Source organism: Lagopus muta, chromosome 10 (genome assembly GCF_023343835.1).
Source record: "Lagopus muta isolate bLagMut1 chromosome 10, bLagMut1 primary, whole genome shotgun sequence".
Taxonomy (NCBI): domain Eukaryota; kingdom Metazoa; phylum Chordata; class Aves; order Galliformes; family Phasianidae; genus Lagopus; species Lagopus muta.
In genome coordinates this window covers 19,246,269-19,252,529 of record NC_064442.1, presented here as the reverse complement: position 1 = coordinate 19,252,529, position 6,261 = coordinate 19,246,269, and positions in this window count along the sequence as shown.

The following is a 6,261-nucleotide window of genomic DNA, read 5'->3' as shown; positions in this document are numbered from 1 at the left end:
AGCCCCCAAGGCAGCAGCCCCTCATTCCCTGGGAGAGCAGCCCTGTGTCCACTTTCTGCCCTTCTCCATGTCCACGCGGGTCCGTGGACTGGCCCCATCCCAATGAAATAGGCAGGGGGATCTGAGCTGATATTGTACTCAGTGCTGTCTACCTGCTCAGCCCCAAGGTTGGGTGAGAGAGGGAAAACATCAGTTCTACATTAGCCTCCTGGTCCTACTGGCACCCCAAGCTGGAAAGGCAATGTGTGCCCCCAGTCCTTTGCTTCCTCCTTCCCAGGCTGAAGTCCCAGATCTCAGCTTCTCCTCATAGGGAAGCTGCTTCTGTCCCTTGATCACCCTGCAGGTCTTTGATGGCCATCAACTCCCTTCCCTCAACAGCTCAGGGACTGCCTTTATGGGGATGCTGTGAGTCACACACATCTCCTCCTTGACCCGTCCCCCATGGCCATCTCCCCAACACAACTCCATTCCTTCCTCTTCAGACCATGCTGTCCCAACAGAGCTGAACTTCCCTTCGAAATGGAACTCCGTCCATGAGCAGGACATCAGCTGCAGGTCAGGGACGTTTTGCACACATGTATGTCATGAAGTGAGCGAGGCTGGGTGTGATCACAGCTGGTTCCTTCTCTCACACCTGGGTTTGGTGACCCTACTCAAGCCCTATCCCAATCTGCTTCTCCACCTGCTCATACAGGGAACAAACTGCCCTGAACTCAGCCACCCCGGCATGACCAAGGAGCTGTGGATCCAGCACCAGCACGAAGGTGGATCCCAAAGTTAAGCAAAGCTTGACCGTGTCTTCACATGAGGAGGCACAATGTGAGGGGAGCACTGGCATTGCATTACTTTGCTTTCTAGGTTGGGGCTGCAGCAGCTGCAGCTGTGTGTGCGCAGCACGGAGGATTTGCACATTGGGTTCTCATACGGATGGTGGCAAGGCAGCTGTTTTTCTAAGGCTGCATAACGAGCTGCTAAGCCAGAGAGCCCAATCCCTGCCAGGTTGTTGTCCTCTGGGAAGGGAAAAAGAAAAAGCACTTTTTAGCTAAGAAACCAAATACCTTGTTTTAAATGTTGTTTTACGGGGGTGGGGGTGGTTTGGTTTTCTGGAGATGTTTCACACCAGGGATACCTCAACCCTGGCAAACTCAGAGAAGAGCCTCCAGCCTGACCCCAGCACCAGGGCCACAGTGGGACAGGGCTTTCTCCAGCCACCAGCAAAGCAGTATGAAGGCATCAGGAAGACATGGAGCCCACGGCAAGCAGAAGACACAGTGAGGTGGGAGTCAGAGAAGAAACAGAAGAGAACTGTGAAAATGCGATGCCTGCAGAGATTCAGGGTGAGGGCTTTTCGTTGGGTTGTTTTGCAGTCCCTGCTTCCACATGGAAGTGGCTTTAGCTGCAGCATCTGAGAGGGTGACCCTGGTTCAAACCAAGTTTCTCCATGCAATATGTTTTCATAGAAGCACCCTTCACCCCAAAGCATCTCCCATCCAACAGCGTCCTCCTCTGCACCCTGTTTTGGGAGTGAAGGCTGTCGGTGTTCATAACCACTGAGCAGGTCCTGGGAAGTATTTCTTAAGTACCTCAGTGAAAAACAGGTTGCAATCAGCTGAGAAATCAAGGTGAAATGTGATGGAGTTCAGCAAGAAGCACACAGTCCTGCAGCTGGGGAGGAACAACCCCCCCAGCACCCCTGGGGGAAATGGCCGCAGGGGCCTGGGGACACTGAGGTGACCGTGGGCCAGCAGTGTGCCCTTGGGACAAAGTAGTGAGTGGTGTCCTGGGCTGCATTGGGCAGAGCACTGTCAGCAGGTGGAGGTTCTCTCCCCAAACCTTTTTATCCGCGTTCCCATGTCCTGTGTGAGTGCAAACCTGACTTGTCTTGCTGCAAGCACTGACAGCACCCAAAAGGGTCTGCCAGACAAAACACAGAGCCACCTGCCTGCAAGGAGGCAGAGTTTCCTTTGGGGGATCGTAGGGCTGTCGCAGGGGCTGCCTTGCATCCCTGCTAGCCCCAAGCCCATACAGGCTGCACTTTGGAGGAGGTGCTGTACTGTTTTGCTGTTTCTCACTGCTTATCTGGAAGCTGAGCCTTGGCACTTGTCCCAGAGCAGGGAGGACGTTCCCGTGTCATTTCCAAAGTGTTTGAGGGACAGTGATGGGAAAGTGTGCATCCTCCAGGCACAACATGGGTTTTCCTCTGCTCACCGCCAACACCGATTTCTCCTCCTCCCACTCTTGTCTGGGAAGTCTCACATCTCCAAAACCACTGAGCAAGCACTGCTGGACTCACCAATGGCAGTTTACAGGACTTCACATCAGCTCTCAGAGATCTTTCTGGCCAGCAGCTGCAGGACACTTTGGGGTTGAAGTGCTGTTTTCAGTATGGATCAGCATCCAAACATCTGGAGACCCATTATAGCATTACGTGGTGTTAGTGGGCAGGGACCTCCAGAGCCTTCCATCCAACATCTTGCTCACAGTAAGACTGTCACCAGTGATGGATGAGACCAGTCCTGGCTCGAGAACCCCCAGGCATGGAGCCCCACCACCTCTCCAGGTTCCCACCTTCCTGCAGGGAACCCAGCCCAGCCATGCCAAGCCACCATCTGTGGCCACAATCCCACTTTACATCATCTGCCCCTACCGAAGGACACGTAGCTCCGCTATCTTTCGTCTTGTCTAGGAGCTGTAAGTGCTAATGGACTCCTTGGACCTCTGTTTGGCCAAACTACCCCGGCCCAGGTCCTTGGTGACCCTCTTGCAGTTTCTCCACCTCTTGTTCCCATTTCCATCTCACAGCACTCAACCCAGTCCCACAGCCCTTTCCACCTCTCTGTCCCCAGGCAGTGGTGACAAAGCTGAAGAGCAGCTCCAGGCTCTCTGCACAGCTTGGTCTGAGCACCATGTGGCCACACCACTCCCACGTTCTCCCAAGTTCTCCACATCGTAGGTATCGACACACCGATGCATAAACCTCACATGGGCATTTCACATCTGCAGCTGGGTTTGTGAGAATGCCAGAAGTTCCATTCCTCAGGGCTCTTCAGGTCTGTTAACCCTGAATCTCCTTTCCTAAGCTAGTACTTTAAAAAATTATGTATATGTCATGGTGACACCATTTTGAGATGGAAAAACTGAGGCTCAGAGCACCCAGCATCACAAAGCCAATAAGCAAAAGTGCCTTGCCCCTTTGGAGACCCAAATCCTGTTGCATTCAAGGTCGTTGTACATGACACAAAGGCTCCAGAGCAACGGAAGGATGCACAAAGGCAATGCAAAGGAGTGCAGGTATTGCGCTCCTCTCTGCAGCATCCCAGTGACTCTGGGGCACTACTAAAGAGGAAAATCAGCACCAAGGGAGGAGGGGAGCTGGGTACCAAAAGATGGGATGCAGTCAGTTCTAACAGCACAGGATTTGGGGTGTCCCATAAAGCACAATGGGGAGACACCAGGGCTCGTCTGACATCACATGCCTGCAGCCGCTACTCCGAGCGCTTTCAAACTTTAATTCCTTCCCGCACGTCATCGCCCGTCTTCTCCGGCTCTGCCTTGCCCCATGAGACGTGCTGAAGCTAACTGAGACAGACAGGGGCTCGGAGGTGTGTGCAAATGCTTGCTCAGACGCACCAGATCGCTGCAGAGCGGCTTTTATGGGCATTTCGGAGCGGCTCCTGGCAGCGCTGCCGGAGCTGAGAGCCGGGGCCGTTCCCTGCTCGCCGCGCCCCGTGACGTCCCAAAGCCGCCCAGCGGGCTTCGGACCAAAAAGGGGTGAGGAGAGCTCGAGTTTAGGAAATCTGAATAAAAAATGCACCAAACAGAAGTGCCTTCTCGGAGCCAGGAGCACAAACAACGAGCCCGCAGGCTTTTCCCTGACGGACTGCAGATGCAGCATGCAGTCCCCCGTTGCAAAACACTGCATGGCTTTTGCAGTTTATTCACCTAAGAAATTCACCTGGCTTTAGTCTGCCCCAAAGCTCTTCTTTTTCTTTTTTTTCGCCTTGAAGATGAAATACACACACAAAAAAATTGGCGTACTTCTGAGCTTGTGCAGCGCAGTAACAGCACTGCTATCCTGTTAGTTTAATAATGTATTGCCTGCACTGTCATATCAATTATGGGCGAATAAAGCAGCGGGAATCTTTTCTGTGGTTACTTATGAAAGGTCCCAGAGACAGCCCTCCCTGTGCCCAGCCCTGGCACTTGTGCCACTTCCAGCTCATGTGGAGCAGAGGGACAGGACAGGGCTCAAGCTGAGCCACTGGGAGGTGTCACCGTGTCACGCTGTCCTCGTGTGTTGGAGCATGCTGGGTGTCACCATGCTGGGACCTTTGAATGCTAGCATCAGGATCCCTCCGTGCCCTTGGGATGGCAGCGGATGGAGCATGTCCCAGCAGCAGGTCCAACTCCGACCATCAGTTCCAGTCCTGCATCCTCTTACATCACCTTCATCCCTAACCAAAAGAGCATACATGGAGCATACAGAAGGCTGAAGCGCTCCCCAGATTTGCCATTAAGCAGCTACAAGTCAAGAAGGCCGTGCAATACGTTCCCTGGCCATCCCAGAAAGCACAACCAAGAAAAAAAGAGAGCCCATGTTCATGCAGGGAATTAACGTCCAGCCCTTTTATGTGCTGAAGACCTTGGAAAACAAAACAAAAGGACTTGTTGTGGATGAAACCTTGGCAACACAGCCAATGTACACACGACCTTCTGACTTGCAAAACATGGCCAAAAACCCAAGCGAGCAGCCCCAGCGCACGCGGCATCGCTCGGCTCCCCAGGCACCACAGTGCTCTGTGGTTCATGGGATGGGACATGCAGGATGGCTGCTGCTCCAGCCTGAATGCAGTGCTTTCTCAGCAGCACTGGCCTGGAAAAGCCCTTTATCAGCTCTTTTCTGTTTATTATGTCCTTCCTTAGGATTCTTGGTGCTCCTATGGGATCCCTGAACTCAGTGCACATGCCCCTGGTGGCCCCCAGGGTAGGGGAGGAGCCTCCTCGCAGCTTTGTTCCTCCTTGCTGCTGTACTGTAAGGTCTTGTTGGTCTTGGGGACGCTGAGCATCACTGAGGACACTTCAATAATCAGACTCTACTTTCTACACCCCGTCCAGGGGGAAAAATTACCCCACCAAGAACATTCAGAGCTCCTGGTGGATTTGACCTCACAGCTCCAGCCTCCCATTCCCTGTGAAGAACCTTGTCCTCCTCTTGGAGCCGATGCTTCCATCCAAGGGCTATTTGCTGCTCCTCTGTCATGTGGATAACAAGGGATTAGTGAGTCAGGGGAGGATGAGAGCTAAATGAAGCATGACCACCTCAGAAGAAGCTGCTCTATCAATCTTGCTGGAGTGGGTGGCCTCCTGGAGTCAGGAAAGGCAACGCTACGGCAGCACCTTCCCACCAGTGCCATTACCATCCCTGTGCAGAAGATGCTCACCACGGCTTTGCCAGCCCACTTTTGAGGGCTCCATGGCTTGGCCAAAGCCAGGGTGTTCCCAATAAGATCAGGGAACATCCCCATCTCTGTCCCCAGGGCACCCCAAGTCTCTCCCCTCAGTGTTTCAAGCTTTGGCAGCAAACCAAAGCCATCCATCTTTCCAATCCTTCATCCCAGAAATGCCAGACTTGTTTAAACTGGACTGTTTGGATGAGGCTGCTCGTGTCGGTACGTTGGACACCCAGCACGAAGGAGCTCAGCTCACGATTAATGCTTGGCACAGCTTGGAAACCGCAGAAAACAAAGAGTTATATCATGGGATGATTCCTAGATGAGCTGCAATTACTTCTGCTCTGCTTTGACCACAGCACATAAACACTGAGCACCGATCGCTTCAGCCAATGGGACTGACCCTGTGCTGCATGCTGTGCTGGTGCCTGCGCTCCAGGCATTTCCCCACATCCCACATTCCTGCAAACACCCACTGCATCACTGATCACGGATGCTGTGAGCGCTTCCAAGAGCTGTAATTGTAACAGATCCCCACCACCCCTCTGGTTGCTCCCGATCCACGGCTCCCCATCAGCTCCAACCTTGCCATTTCCCCTTCTTCCCACCCAAAAGTGTTTACATGCCAACTTCCCAGGAACAATCCATCTTCAGGAAGGGAATATGGCCTGGAAAATTCCAGCCTCGGCATAAGTAAGGGGCTATGATGGAAACTGTTTTGCAACCTTTGTTTTTCTACCCTAATGCTGGCAACCCCATAAACTCATCGGCTTCCACATGGCCGCCTCCCCACCCTGCAGCCCCGTTGTCT